The sequence below is a fragment of the Cryptomeria japonica genome, chromosome 6, assembly GCF_030272615.1.
Source record: "Cryptomeria japonica chromosome 6, Sugi_1.0, whole genome shotgun sequence".
Classification (NCBI taxonomy): Eukaryota; Viridiplantae; Streptophyta; class Pinopsida; order Cupressales; family Cupressaceae; genus Cryptomeria; species Cryptomeria japonica.
Window position 1 is genome coordinate 478,987,942 of NC_081410.1, and position 17,202 is coordinate 479,005,143.

Below are 17,202 nucleotides of genomic sequence, written 5' to 3' on the forward strand. Positions count from 1 at the left end.
AAATGGATAAAACAAAAGTTTATAATCCAACCTTCCATTGCTTTCTTGGAAGAAAATTGGAGGAGAGCACCCAATCCTCCCAAATGCAAGAACTTCTCCATAGCAGAAAACCAATTTCTCCAAAATACCAGAACTTCTAGCAAAACCCCCATTCCAGCACAAAGAGGAAATTTTACCAGAATGAAAAGAACCCTTATTTTGGAAAAATTCCCCAAATATAAAGGAATTTTTACCAAAAATATCTTATAGGGCACAATACTTTTTCCTCGAAAATATTACTTTTCCCAAAATAACAATTGAAATACTTTCCTCCAAAACACATTACATTTAAATTTTAATTTGCATTTAAATTTCCTCACACACAAAAAAGTCAAGGTAATTTTAATTTTTAAAAGTTGAAATAACTTTTCTCAAAATAAACAAGACACAATATAAATCCACTATAAGACATATACTAAAACAATTTATCTAAATAATCAACCTAGAATGCTTGATTTAATTATTTAACCATAAAAGGTGCCCATATTAGTATATCCTTAATTTAATTATAAATGCAATACACATTAATTATTAATAACCATAAGGTATTAATAATTAATTTCACATTAAATAATACTAGAAGAAAATTAATAAAGTCACAAAATGCATAACACACAAACTCAACTAAACAAAGTAAAGACATGACTTGCATACCAACATTGGAAAGGTGGCCTAATTGGCAAACCGACAAGGTTGATAAATAACTAGCAACGCTCACAATCGAGCAAGGTTAGGGATGATATCTAGGGCCTTAAGACTATCTCCTCCACTTCCATCAGGTTAATTAGGTACCCTCAGACCTATGGAGCCAGGTGGAGTCAGTACCTTGTACCTGCAATTCCTACATCACCAAACCACACATACACATATATATACCAACACGGTAACCACACCAGTGAAGGAGAATCATGACTTTTTGTGTCTCACTGAAGTGAGTGACGAAAAACATCTCCTCGCACCCCATACAGATTCCACATATACAAGAAGACAGATACATAGTGCAACTCATATATAAAGTAAATGTGTTAGCCTATGGTCAGTAACACAAATAAAATTATGTTTCATCATCTATAAAATACAATGCATAAGCAAAATTAATATCTACTCATTCAAAGAAATAGTGCATAAGCAACATCTACTCCTCAATAAGCAATAATGCATAGTCACATCCACTAAATCACACTCCAAAGCATAATACCTAGATAAAAACATCACAATCATAATGTATCAACCATCCACGTAAGCCACTGAAAAGTCAACCATGGTCAACTAGGTCAAATAGAGTCTAATTAGGGAAGGGGTATTACATTGATCTATTTAGGGGTTTGACTTAAGAGAACTTGGCCCTACCTTTAATATTCATAGGGAAGAGAAAGATGAAGGGATTGTTATTGTATCTTTCTATCAAATCATGTAGGCAATTTTTAATTCATTCTCTAGTGCACAAGCATCAAGGTGCACATGCAATCCTACACAACCAAAAAATGTCATTTTTTTAACTTTTAATTTTGTGGTATTTTTTTATTTTGGTTTTGCAGGTATTTTCTTATAATTCAAACTCCTATAGCACATTAATTTGTGAATTAAAAATTTGTGAAAGTAAAAGGGGTTAAAATGCTTTGTATTAAATTATATATTTTATGTTATGAATGTCATTTTTGGGCTTAGCATAATTTCACATGCAATCATGAGGAGGAGAGTTTAATACCTTTTAGAATCCATTTTGAATGAAGTTTGGGTCCTATTTGGAGCCATGATCAGCCTAAGTAGAGATAATGGAAGATCAAAGAGCTAGTTAGTTGGGGAAAGTCTTATGGGAACTTTAAAGACGTATTTTTTGAAAAAAATCCAATGCTCAAAAAGGAGAGAAAAGGAAAATTATATTGTTGGTTTGAGAAGAGAAATACACTGCCTTAGTTAAAGGTAGAGAAAAAGAGAGTTGAAGAATGCAAAAAGAAGGGGAAAATGATGCAAGAATGGAATGAGAGTACCTTGGCACCTATAAGAAAAGGTTTCAAGTGAATGAGAGCATGGTTCTTGATATTTGAAGGTGATGTTGATGCATTTGGATCAGATTTGTAGGGAGGGGTTTGTTGTTGATGACATTTCCAAAATAAAGAATAAACTTATTTCATCGTTTTCATATAGCTAGTTGTTGAAAGTGGAGATTTTGGTTTAAAATTTAGCATGGTGTTACTAGTAGAAAAAAATAATGAGCATAATTTCATTTAGATTACTATGGGAGATTTCATTGTATAATTTTTAAGAAGAAAAAACTTTCATTTGTAGGTTCGAATAATTGTTAAAAGGTGGTATGTTGCAAGTTTTTATACACTTCCAAAAGTTAAATGAATTTATTTTAATGGCATTATGGATGCATTCTATTGCATGTAAATGTTAATTTTATTTGAAAACCAAGTGATGAGAGATTTGTGTAGTGGTTGCAAAGATCAACACTCCTTCTTGGAGTTTTTAGTCTTTGATCTGCATCAAATGGTATCATAGCATGTTGTTTGTTAAAAGAGGTGAGTTGCATGTTGTGTGACTTTGTTGTAAGAGTTTTGTAACTAAGAGATAATGTTGTTGTCATTCAATGTTAAAATGGTTGGGTAGAAGGTGTATAAATCCTTCACTGAGAGAGATTGGATAGAGGAAGCATCTTCCAAAGTTTTTGTTAAGGATAGTTGTGAATGTGATTTTGTTTTTTGCAGACTTGTGATTACGGATTGAGAGTGTATGGCAAGTGTTTTAAGAAATGTCAAAGCTGAAAGGTATTAAGTTTTTCATAGGAAGGGTTTAAAAAAAAAGTGTGCTTATGAGGAGAGAGAGGAAATTTATGTATGAGATTGATAAGATTTTGAAGATAAAGCAAGTTGTGAGAGAGTGTAGAATAAAAATGGAGAAGAGAAGAGAAGAATAAAAGGAAATGAGTAATATAGATTTTATTCCTTTTTTGATTAAAAAAAATTACAAATGAAGTTTTGTATGCAGGTGAAGAGGAAAAGGGAAATATTGTAATAGTATGCCTTAAGGATGGCATGAAGGAAGAGAGAAAAAGTGAAGTTGCAGAGGTTGAGGAAAAGAAAGATGAAATTAGAGCAATGGCTAAGAGTCTGTTGGAGGAGAAGAAGGAAAAAGAAAGGGTAGATGAGAGTGAAGAAGATGATATACTAATGTGGTTTGTAGCAATTGAAAGAGAATGGATTGCATTAACAATAGGTGGAGAGAAAATTTCAACAGAGAATGATGAGGTGAAATCTCATTTCTGTGAATTTTTTGATGAAGCTTATTTTAATGAGAATGATAAGATGGGAATGGAGAGGGATATTGTAGTAGTGGCTAAGAATATTTTGGAAGACAAAAGTGTAGTTGAGAATGAGGAAATAGATGGAAGAATGAAAGTGGGGTTCCTTAACTGTCCCATATATGATAGATAAATTGGCAAATTGATGAAGATCTCCTATTGAGAGATGAGATGAGAGATATTGATAGTTTGTTGCAGATTAGAAAATATGAATCCAATGTTTATTATGATAATATTATTTTGAATGCAAAGAAGAAAAATTTTGCAGCTAAAACACATCTTTTTGAAGGCATGAAAGAAGTGAAATGTTATGTTGTAGTCGAGATTGATGGTGAAGAATATGTTGCAATAGTGATAGAGAAAGAGGTAATGCATGAAATTAATTATTTTTATGTTGAAGAAGATAAAATGGATACATATGAATTCGATGACTTTGATAGTGCATATTGGTATGAGTTAAATTATGTTAGATTGAATTCCATAAGAGAAAGAAAGAGAAAAAATGAAAGAAGGAAGAGAAAGAAGAGTTCGTATTAGAGTGAATAAGAAGAAATGGGTGGATAGGGAAGATAGGTGGTTGAAGAAAAAGTACAAGATCTTCAAATGTTTATGAGTCCAACTCATGAAACATTCCTTCTTACCTAGGGTGTCTCTTCAAATATTTATGAGTCCAACTCATGAAACATTTCTTCTTACTCAAGGTGTTTGGTGCAAAATCATTGGGGTGCACATGCAATATTGCACAACCAAAAAAATGTTGTTTTCTCTATTTTTTCTTTTGGTCTTGCAAGTGATATTTTTCATAATTCAAACTCCTCAAGCACATTAATTTGTGAAAGTAAATGGGTTTAAAATGCTTTGTATTAAATTATATATTTTATGTTATGAATGTCATTTTTGGGCCTATCATAATTCCACAACTACGCATGAGGAGGTACATTTAACATTTTTTACAATCCATTTTGAGTGGATTTTGGAGCCTATTTTGAGTCATGGTCAGCCTGAGTATAGATACTAGAGTTAATTAATTTGAAAAAAAAAATCTAGGCACTTTAAAGGGATCTTTCAAAAAAAAATCAATGCTCAAAAAGGAGAGAAAGGAAAATGATATTGCTTTTCTAAGAAGAGAAATACAACACCTAGTGAAAGGTAGAATGCAAGAATGGACTGAAAGTACCTTGGCACCTAGAAGAAGAGGTTCCAATTAAATGACAACATGGTTCGGATGTTTGAAGGTGATGTTGGTGCATTTGGATCAGATTTGCAGGGAGGGGTTTGCAATTGATTGCATTTGCAATATAGAGAATAAAATTGTTTCATTGTTTTCCTATACCTAGTTGTTGAAAGTGGACATTTTGGTTTGAAATTTAGCATGGTGTTACTAGTAGGAATTTTTTAATGAGCATGATTTCATTTACATGAATACAAGAGCTTTCATTGTATAAGTTTTAAAAAGAAAATACTTTCATTTGTAGGTTCAAATTAATTATTAAAAAGTAACTTGTCGCAAATTTGTGTACACTTCCATAAGTTGAATGAATTTATTTTAAAGTCATTATGGGTTCATTCCATTGTCTGTAGATGTTCATTTTATTTGAAAAAATGATGAGGGATTTGTGTAGCGGCTATAAAGATCAACACTCCTTGGTGTTCTTAGTCTTCAGTTTGCATCATTCTCCCACAATAGATCATTCACACAATACTCAAGTTTAATCTCAAGAGAACCAAATTCAATCTATAGATATTTATAAGTCTACAAAAGTTCTAAGACATTTATCAAATCATGAATACTAACTTGATTCAAATTTACAAATAAAATATATATAACATCAACACTGATTTTCATCATTATTTCTTAAATTAAATACTCCATTTATTAACTATGATTACTAAAATTTAAATAATACTTTAATTTATCAACGCAACACCAAATTAAATCTAAATTAATTATATAATTATTATTAACATGATACTCCATTACTCCATTTATTACTCATGATTGCTAAAAATTAAATAACATTTTAATTTACCAAACCAACACCAAATTAAATCTAAATTTATTATATAATTATTATTAACATGATACTCCATTACTCCATTTATTACTCATGATTGCTAAAAATTAAATAACATTTTAATTTATCAACCCAGCACCAAATTAAATTTAAATATATTATATAATTATTATCAACATTTATTTAATTAACTTAAAGGTTTTCAATTATAAAGAAGAGTTGACATATATGTAGCACTCCCCAAAATTTCCATTTTTATAATATGACTAAACTTTCCAACCTTACCAAACTTAAAGCAATTAGGTAAACTACCCACGTGTATGGAATCACATCTCCAACAAGTTAGTATGTGGAGGATAATATTAATATTTAGGTAGTTAAAGAAAAGATAGTTAATTATTTATTGTTGAGATTTATGGAATTTAAATGTGGATATTTTAAATATATATTTAAAATATATCAATTTCAAGATCTTTAAATTGAATTTGTTATTTAAGATAGATAAATGTCTCAAGATTTATATTTATAAATAATTTTTTTAATTAGAATAATGTTATTAAATATTATTGATAATATAGATTACACAAAATAGATATGAAAAAAATACAATTAAAAGTTATGTTGACTAGGTCTTTAGTGTGGTATCCTTGTATTTAAAGGGGCTTTGACTTGAGCAACATTAAACTTCTCTATTAAATTAGAGTGTGTTGATAGATCATCCACATTTTTATTTTGTTTTTGTTTTTTAAAGATCTGTAACAACTTAGGTATAGACCCAAACACTATCATTTATGTAGTTGAAAAGAAAATAAAGAATCATTTTCAAAGATAGTTAGTGTAGGTTAATTAATTAAATAATAATAATTGAATCTATTATAGGATCTGTCAGTGAGATAGTCAAATGTAAATAGACAAGCATTCTTTTTAAAATGATAAATCTATTATAGGATTATTTAGGTCTAGATGTGACTTGATGATGTAGAATTGTAAACTATCACCTAATGATCTACAATGTCACTTGTGTATCAATCATATTTGATTGTATATTTAGTGTTCTCATAGACAGCGAATTGGATTTATCTTCAATTTGGGGTGAAATCATGATGCAAAATCAATCAAAATTGTTTTTACAATGTGAAATTGAACTCATTGCTAGAATTAATGTGTTACACAAAATAAACTTGGCAAGCTCTATGATCTAGAAAATTGGTTCACTACACCTTCTAAATATTTGAATTTGCAATGACAAATTAGTGGTGTTTATTTACACATTTTTATGAACCTTGCTAGTGAGAGTCATGTTCTATATAACTAAACCCCTATTCAAATTGATTCAACGATTCGTGAACAAAGATTGAAGATAACAAGCAACCATGCAATGGACCTATTTATCACTAAGTATAAAACTATAAAAAAGACATTAAATGTTTATGTGTACTCCTTGAATGATGAATATATTATAAGAGTTAGATGGACCCAAGATGTATTTAAATGAATTAAGGTTTGATCTTCTATACAATAACAACCGATGATATAATTTAAAATGTTATGGATTGTAATTTAGCACTATAAGTGCCTAAAAATGGACAAGCATGCATGGAAAATCTTATGATGGCCCAATGACCCAACACATGACCATATATGGCAAGAATACAAAACAAAACTCTCTCTTGACTAATCCTGATCAAGTGAAAATGTTTAACTAGCCTTTAGGACCATTAATTATATTGGTTTATACCAGCTAACACATTCCTTGATTATTTTGCTTTCTTGTGCGTTTAAAATAACTTTTCCCCTTAAATGATGAATTAACCCCTTATTGAATGGATTAGTCCTAATGATTTTGTAAATACCATAGGAAATGAATCATTTTCAAAAAGCGTGAATACATTTTTTATTTGTCTCCATGAATTCTTTGCATGTATCTCATTTTTCTTTCATTGTACCTTTTGATCTCTAGTTTGAGTCACTCTTAGTTTTACTCAAGTATATAGTTAGACTATTTTTACCATCTTGTTTATCTTGCATTATTAATAAATTTAATAATAATTTTCAAGGGTTTTTTCCCAGTTCAAATTTATTGTAGGTTCTAAATTGCTCTTGTGTTTTATCATATTTTATAGTCTAGTAGCTTTACTTTCATCAAGTAAGATCCAAGGAAGGAAATACATCTCTTTTGAGTTACCTACAACTTCTACATGGTCTCTACTACAATCTGCCAAGCACCTACAACCTTCAAGATTTCCACTAAAAAAATAGATATTATCTTCATTATTTGAAACAACTTCAAAGATTCTTTAGTAGTGTTCTAGTGGTAGAACCCTTACAGTTTCCTCGACATACTTTTGTTTTTATTTTCATATCTTCTTCTCACAATCAAAATGAGAACCCATAGTTGAGAAAAGAGAAGAGACTTGAGTGATTGGATCCCTAAGGAGCAAAATGTCACCATCTACATTTCTCATACCTTGGATTTTTAACATCCCAGTTGCGAGAGTTCTTGTTGCATTTATCTTGCTTTAGATAAAATAGATTAGTTGTTAGTCGCATTTTTGACATTTATTTGATCTAAATCTAAAATATTATATTTTAGATTTGTATTAAGAATAAATTTTAAAGTAGTTATCATTTGATAGTGTACATCTATTTCTTGTAATTTCATTATCAAACTAGTACTACCATTCATTCTAAAAAATCTCAAAACATAAAAAACAAATGAATGAACAAGCACAAACTAAAATCAGCAATTTAGTACATCTTAAATTAATCTAAAAAATATGTCAATTCCATTTTTTTAATATTTAGAGTAAAATCAACAAATACTTATAATATTTTTATGGTTTGTAAAGTGTTATTTTGATTGGAAAACAATAGAAACTATCAGATTATTCAATTATTGTTTAAATTCACTTATGTTGTTTTTACTTTTTGTTCAATCACTCTTAATTGTAAAAGGGAAACAACTTGTCTTTCTAATATTAGAGTTAATTTTTATTTGTTAATTATTTCTTAAGTATGCAAACATATGAACACCACCACAACAACAACAAAAATAATATTTTAGCTTTAATTTCAATAAACTAGCATAATTAGAAATATTTTCTTTCAATATTTAAAACACAAAATAAAATAATTAATGAGGTGTTTTTCACTAATACTTCAAAAATCTAATTGAAATATATTGAACTATCAAACATTTCAACAAAGATAAATCCTCAAGAATCCATCTTGCAATTTCATATTAAACAAATAAAAATAAACATAATGAATATGCAAACATTTAGATCTAGGTAAAATCCAATTAAAAAAGAAAACTCAAATAAAGGCATAAAAGGGATTCTTGGCTATATATTTCTCCATCTTGATCATTATTAGAATTTTACAAGTTTCTATTTCTAGGAGTGAAGGAAGATTGGATAGGAACTACTTTAAGTTAGTTGAGAGAGTTGTTATTAAGTCCAATAGCCATTGAGATTTGAAAAATAAAAAGTGTTCGAAAGAATTCAACAAGAAAATGATCTCTTGCTAATAAACTCACTCATCTTCACACCATTTTTTAGTGAGAGAATAGACTCATTTTGATTCTCTTCTCAAAACCACTTGATAAGATCTCAAAATTTTACATTTAGAAGTTAACACTCAAAACATAATCACCACACATTAAACAAACATCCTTTACCATCCATCAAAAACTCCTACCTAATGAAGAGATTAGTTCACTATATTCTTCAACATTACATTTATTTTTGTCATGTGAGAAACATAAATTTACCATTTTATCCATTGATATGATTCTAACACGTGTGTACCATCTATGAACCATGCATTATACTCATGAATTATATTTGATGTATACAAATTTTGATAAGCTTGAGGTGAAAGATAAATCCTTTTGGGTTATTTATTTTACCTCTGTTAGGATAACCGATGAACGACTGAGGGGGGGGTGAATCAGTTGTTAACAGATTATGAAACTTTAAGCACACAAAACCAAATACCGGAATGCATAAACCAAATACCAGAATAGCAGATATGTCAATTAAGCACAAACATAAATCATAAACCAAATACCATGCATCCACAACACATAACACCAATATTTGTACGTGAAAAACCCAGTAAAGGGAAAAACTACGCAGGGAAGCCTACCCACAGTCAAATGATACTTCTGCAGTAAGTATGTGATTACAATAAGGGACATCCACATGAAGGAAGGCCAACAACCTAGAGTGCACTGTGCATTACAAAGGAGCCTCACTGACTACAAAAGATATCCAAACTACAATCCATAAATAAGAATGAACTGCAAGAATATCATCTCTTATGCGTGAGTACAGTTCCAGTTAAGCTCAATGTCAGAGGTCTTAAACCTCTTACATAAACCCAATTCGATCACCTATGATAGACCAAATCCTCTGCATATGATTACAACTTTATTCGCACATAGATAATCCCATAACCACGACCACATTCCATGATCTACAAAGAGATCTTACATCATATTTATACCAACCTGGGACCTAAACAATTAGATCGGCCACCTAAAAGATAATTCAATAAATCCATTACATAAACTCACAAACCAATGATAATCCAAGTCGGCCTAAGACCGAAACAACATTAACCAAACAATAAATCCAACCAATAATGCATCGGGAGCATCCACCAACACGTTACATAAACTGGTCCATAACCTAGCAGAATAAGACTAGACCTAAAATAGGTCACCATAAACCAAATGCAACACCATTGATCAACTGGAACACGAACATGATAACCATCAACATCCTGAAAACCTTCTAAAAGCTGCACCAACACCAATTATCAAATTCATCAAAAGATATTCAATAAAGCCCTGTCAGTAGAACCCTTACCGGTAACCAAAAGACTTACTAGAACATATTGTAGCTTCTGGGTCACCAAATCCCGAACCAACTGAATATGACATGCATCTAAATAGCATGAATAACCGAACCAAACCAATTCCACCAATCGGAGCATACCGGAGACAAATCTCCTAATCATCATCAAAGTCCAACCACTCTACCAGAACCCAGTAGACAACTAAACAAGCTAGTGTTGACATTAATGACAAACATCGATGTAGCACATAATCAATTCCTCCAAATTGCCAACAATCTCCCCCTTTAGCATTGATGGCAACACTAGATGTCAAAAACATCCAAGTGCCAAGAAGTGCCAAACAAGTCTCCCCCAATGGAAGACATCCAACAAATGATATAATAATGAAGTTGTTGGGACTGATTAAAATTGAGTCAAGTTTAGAGGCCCAATCCAAAAATTTGCTCTGCATACCTAAATGAGTCAGTTTGAAGGGCCTAGTTTGTGAGAGGGTAAAATGGAGCCAGTTGATTTTCAGAGGGTAAGGCTCGGGATTCATGTCCCACACCTTTAATTTGGCCTATTCAATGATGTGCAACTTTCAGAATTCAATTTGGATAAGTTTATGAGGTACCCATTTTGAGGGGTGAGCTAGAAGTGCATTTTAGGCACAAATGCAGATTTTATTGAGTAGCCTACTTGGAGCGATTACATCTTTTTCCCTGTTGATCGTCATGGATAAATTCAAAATGGATTCAATTGTATGCATAAAATTGAGTCATCTTGCAAAATTTTAGGTCTTTACGAATCCATTTGCTCAGTTTTCAAAGCCAAATCCGTTTGTAATTTGTGTGTTTTGGCTAGTCCCTGTTTCGACAGCTAGTCGCAGCCCTGTTTCGCACGTGTAAAAGTTGCTTCAGTAAGCATCATGTCAGAATGTTTATTCCGGGATAATTTTGGTATAAATGATGAGCTACGTTTCGAATTTCAAGCCTCTACCAATCCGTTTGATCGGTTTTCAAAAGAGCTCATTTTGCCATCAAATTCAGTTATCCGTACTTTCAATGATATATCAGTTAATGTAGCCATTTTTGTGAGTGCACCATTTGCATCCTGTCAGTCTGGTGATCAAACTGAGGATTCAAAGATTTAATATGTACTTTAAGGTACCTATATTTCAAATTTGAGGGCCTACGGAGGTCGTTTGGTATTTTTGAGAAAGGCATCATGTGTTGCCAGGACATTGACTTCATCAGGTCCGCAGTGTCTACAAAGCCAGTTGGGCATTTTTGAAAATTAATATCTCTTCGCTTGGGACTCATCTTGAGAAACCATTTGGTAGAAGTCATCCTTGTATATCACAGTACACACCTGTCAGATGGCGAGCTCCAAAAAGGTGTTTTGACAGGTTTGAAAATTACATCTTCGCGATTAAATACGAAAAATGTGACGTAATTGCCTGAAGGTTGTAAAATGCGGATTAATGATCCGAAAATGATGCCGATCATTTCTAGAGGTATGTTTGAGGTTCGTGAAGCATTACAGTGGTCAGTTGCATGAAAACGAAAATTTTTTTAGTCGGACCCACTTTAGGGCCCGACCTGGCTCATGTCCGTGTATTAATTTTAATGGCGAAATGTTCTTTTTCTTGGCAATATATGCATCTCCATGTCAATTTGATTGTAATTCGCCAGTAGGATGGTGAGAGGTGACTTCAGTGTTGTCTATGAATTGATGGACATATATTCGAAATGAAAATGTATAAGCCATTAAAACTCTCAGCAAATCCAATTGATGGATTAGAACCTTCAGCAAAGTAGTAAATGGGTAGGATAGTGAACAAAAAATGCAATTAAATTGCAATGTGCTCCCTGATGTTCATGGTGGTTGAGTGGAGTTTAAAAAATCTTCAAACAAATGCACTTCGTAGGCAAATGCCAAGGCAAATCCTCCCTGCATCATGTTGAAAAGGCATTAGCAACTTTCAAACAAATTAAATGGGATGTGTGGCTGCAGACTGAGGGAAGACTTCATAAACTCTAAAGCAATTGTGAGGGGTCACGTGGGCCATGAGACCTTCAGCAAATAAAATGGAAGGTGCATAATCAAATAGCACAACCTTGCTAGCATCCTTGCCGTGAGATGGAAATGATGGAAGAAAGTCTTTGCAACTTCCTTTGGCTGGCAGAATTCCCCTTGCATGGATGGTGAAGGGGCAGTGTTTTAAACCTTAGGCAATACAAACTTCTCAGCTATGCAAATTCATAGGCTCCCAACTAAATCTCCTTCCCTTGCATGGCTAATAAGAGAGATGTTTAAATTAAAGTTTCAACAATTACAATAAATGGCATATTCAAAGTTTCCTCCTACTGTGCGTGGCAAATTGAAAATATTCTGAAAGCTTCAGCCAATGCCATTAACAAATGTTCACACCTCTGCGTGGTTTTTGAGCAGCAGTGTTAATTTTAAAGGAAATGCAGCCTGCGTGGATGGGGAGAGGGGCAGCGTTGAAGTCTTCTACTAAATGCAAGCAGTAGTCATACTCCCAGCTCCCTTGCGTGGATCCTCTGTGTTGAAAGGGAGGCATGCAGCAGCATTATAAACTCCAACAAAATGCAATCTGAAAACTCACGACTCTTCCAATGCATTTCCTTATGCGGAGCATGGTGGAAAAGGTATTTTTTCAAGAAGTCTTCAAGCAAAGGCAAGAAACGCCATTAAAAACCTTCAAAAACTTGCGGTTACAGGCAAAGACTTTAATCCCACATTGGCTGAGCGAGCATGTTTTTTGATATTTATATACGAATCTCCACCCATCTATAATGTCTAAGCCATAAAGGCTTTTGACGAACGGTGCCTATGGGTGCCCAAGGTGGGCCCACGTGTGAGCACATATCCCAAGGCAACCAGAGGTGGTGACGGAGAGGTGATCAGGTGGACCCCACGTAGGCACGCTTCTCGAGGCAGATAGGTGGAATTTTGTAGAGAGAAGCAGATTAACCAGTGAGCATGTTCGATGGAGATCAATGGCTCGCGCTACTTCGCGAAGGGAAGATGCGCGTAGTTTAAACCCTGCGAAGTTGCGAAAACCAAGTGGCGCACAGGGGGCAGGTACAGTCAGCGGTCCAGCAGGCGGGTCCTGATGAGGTGGCAGTGATGTGGCATACAGTTGGCGCATAGGTGGCAGTCCAGTGGCGATTACGTGGCGTTGAGGTGGTGTACACATGGCGGCCAAGTGGTAGTGACAAAGCAGATGACGTGGCAGTGATGAGGTGTCATCCCAGGTGGCATCCGGTCAACCCCATCAACCAATCAGATCTCGCCACATGGCAAAGCGTCAGAGCACATATGGAGGCAAAAATCAAAATTAAAATTGTAAATGATATAGTTTCAACTATACTAAATTTCGAAAAATTTAAATGATTGAGCACAGATGGGGATTAATTCGCCCAGTGTCTAAATTTTGGCCAAAATATAAAGTATTATATATCGTCGGAAAGCTCTCGGAGTGAGGAATCTGATTATGAGGTTAATTTTGACAAATGTGAGATATTTTGGAAGTAGTTTCCATGGGAATGAAATTCAGTTAGAGAGGAGACACTTGGCAATTATTTGCAAATTTGATTTGGTTCCCTCTCCTTCTTATTCCCAATTCTTCTCAGTTGTAAGGGTTCCAGAAATTTGGAGAATGGCTCCATTTTTTCATGGCTTCCAATTCTAAGTATTCTTCCAGATTGTACAGAGAAGGGTTATCCTTTCAGTAATGGAGTTCGATTCTTTGCTATAGGTGTTCTTAGCTTCAGGTTCTTGTGTATGTAAGGCATGCACAAATTCACATAGAAGTTGTCTCTAGATTTGTATTTTCATTATATTCAAATTAGATACTCAAGGAGGATGAGATTTGTTATCTCAAGGAGTTAATTGTGATTGTTTGCAGGGATTCTTCAAGGAAGAATTTAAATTCTGTAATAAATCATGAATAATGGAATATAGTGTCTGGATTTGATATTTTCTGTGAGTGAGCTGAGTAATGCATTTATGCAAGGCATTAAATGCATGAATATTTAATAATGAAGATGGATTTGCAGTATAAGGTTTCATTTATAGTTTGATGTGTGACTCTGTTGCCCTTGGATAAGGCACTGATCTTACAAGTTTGGGGATGTCTTTCAGATCAAACAATTTAAAAGATAAATCTATTTCCCTTTATGTTTAGGGGTGTGTTCTTCTCATTCCAAGCTTTGTTTTCATTTATGATTTATACAGATCTAGCCAATGTATAGTGTGTTCCTAATTTGGTGAGCTTGTGGAATGGTTTGTCTGCTCGTTGTTGATGCAGTCTTATGTTTGTGGTTGTTGTATTCAATGCATCAAAAGGGTGTCCCCCCCTAGGTCTAGCAGAACCTGAAGTGCAGGAGGATCATTAGGATCCTATGTTATGTTGTCCAAGCCCTGAGGTGTTTCATTGATTGAGATCGGCTATCTCATAGATAGATTTGCAGGTGTCTTGGGTTATCACTTTTGGTGAACAACAGAAGTTCTGAACCAAATAACCAAACCATAGACCAAACTCCCCCTATCACTGATATCTCTGTTAAGATTTGTTTTTCACATGTATACCTCTCCCCCTTTGACATCAATTTCAGAATCTGACATAAACATCAAAGAAAAACCATAAAACCTCTAAACCACACAGCTGACTACTCCCCCAAAGTAGTAGCACCAACTCATCAATCTAAAATGAATAATAGTTCTGATAATACATACCGGATTGATGCCAATTAGCATCACTCAAGTCTCAAATGGAGGGGCAGAGACCCACAATCTATCTCTAAAGTACTCAAATGATTCCTTGGGCAAAGGTTTTGTGAAGATATCTACAATCTGCTCTTCAGTGTTCACATAAACCAATTTGACTTCATTTGCTTCCACCTTTTCCTTTAGAAAGTTATACTTGATTGATATGTGCTTTGTCTTAGAATAAAATACCGGATTCTTTGATATGTCAATAGCAGCAGAGTTATCACAGTGAATAACTACCGGTTCATTACAATCTACCCTTATATCCTTCAACATTTTATTCATCCATAAAATTTGTGTATAGATAGTAGCAGCAACAACATACTCAGCTTCAGCAGTAGATAAAGAAGTACATGATTGTTTCTTGATGATCCATGAAACAAGTTTCTTTCCAAGAAAGAAAGCTCCACTGAATGTGCTTTTCCGGTCATCTATATCTCCAGCCCAATCTGCATCTATATATGCACATAATGTAAAGTCATCATTTTTAAGATACCACAAACCATATTCAGTTGTTCCTTGTAAATATCTGAAAATCCTTTTCACTACACTCATGATTCTCTCTAGGATCACTCTGATATCTTGATACAATACAAACTGCATTCATTTTATCCGGTCTAGTCTGAGTCAAATATAATAGACCTCCAATCATATATTTATACCTTGTAGGATTTACCGGAGCTGATACATCTTTCTTTGTCAATTTCTCACTTGTAGCCATAGGAGTACCAACTGGTTTAGAATTTTCCATACCAAATTTCTTCAACAACTCTCTAGTATACTTAGTTTGACAGATGAAAATACCTTTATCAGTCTGATTAATCTACTACAAACCTAAGAAAAAACTCATTTCTCCAATCATAGACATCTCAAATTCATTCTTCATATTATCGAGAATTCCATACATAACTTTTCCTCACCTCCAAAAATGATATCATCCACAAAGACCTCAATAATCAATATGTCATTATTAGTGATCTTATAATATAAGTTACTGTCAGCATTACCTTTAGTGAAACCAAGCTTCAAAAGATATTTGTCCAGTCTAGCATACCAAGCTCTAGGGGCTTGCTTCAATCCATATAAAGCTTTCCTCAATCTGCAAACCATGTTATTGTCATCTGAAAGAGAAAATCCACCAGGTTGCTCAATGTAGACTTCCTCTTCAAGATCTCCATTTAGAAATGCACACTTAACATCCATCTGATAAACCTTGTATTTCTTATGGGCAATATAAGCAAGAAATAATCTCACAGCTTCAATCCTAGCTACCGGAGCAAAAGTTTCATCATAATCAATTACTTCCTTCTAAGAGTATCCTATACATACCAATCTAGTCTTTACATACCAATCTAGTCTTGTTCCGCACAACTTGTCCATCTTCATTCAATTTATTCCTAAAAACCCATTTAGTTCCAATAACATTCTTATTTTTAGGTCGGGGAACTAAAGTCCATGTGTTGTTCTTTTCTATATGATCCAATTCCTCTTCCATATCTTTCATCCAACATTCATCCTTACATGCTTCATCTATTGATGTTGATTAAATTTGAGAGATTAAGCATACCTCTTTAGCTCCCAACCTTCTCCTTGTCATCACTCCTTTTCTTTTGTCTCCAATGATCTGATTTTCTAAATGATTCAACCTTACATACATAGGAGTCTTCTAACTTTCTATTTCCTTGCTCTGATCTTCAGTTACTGTTGAATTTTCTGATACTATCGGAGTAAATGGTTCAACATTTTGTTCTGATACTGGTGTTACTGATTCAGTTATGACCATTTCCACTTCTGGTTCTCTCTCATAAGTTCTGATTTGACCTTTGTACTGCTCAGCCACCTTGACATTAGTGCTCTCCACAATTCTCTACAATCTCTTGTTATAACATCTATATGCTTTTATTTCATTTGAATAACCAAGAAATATTCCTTCATCACATCTAGGATCAAACTTTCCAATGGAATCATCTCTTTTGATATAGCATTTACTACCAAATATTTTGAAGTACTTAACAATAGGTGTATTACCAAACCATAACTCATAAGGTGTCTTACCGGTGTCTCCTTTGATATGAACTATGTTGAATGTGTATACCACCGTGCTCACAACTTCTCTCCAATATATATGAGGCAAATTAGCTTCCATCATCATAGATCTAGCTACATCCAAGATAGTTATGTTATTTCTTTCCACAACACCAT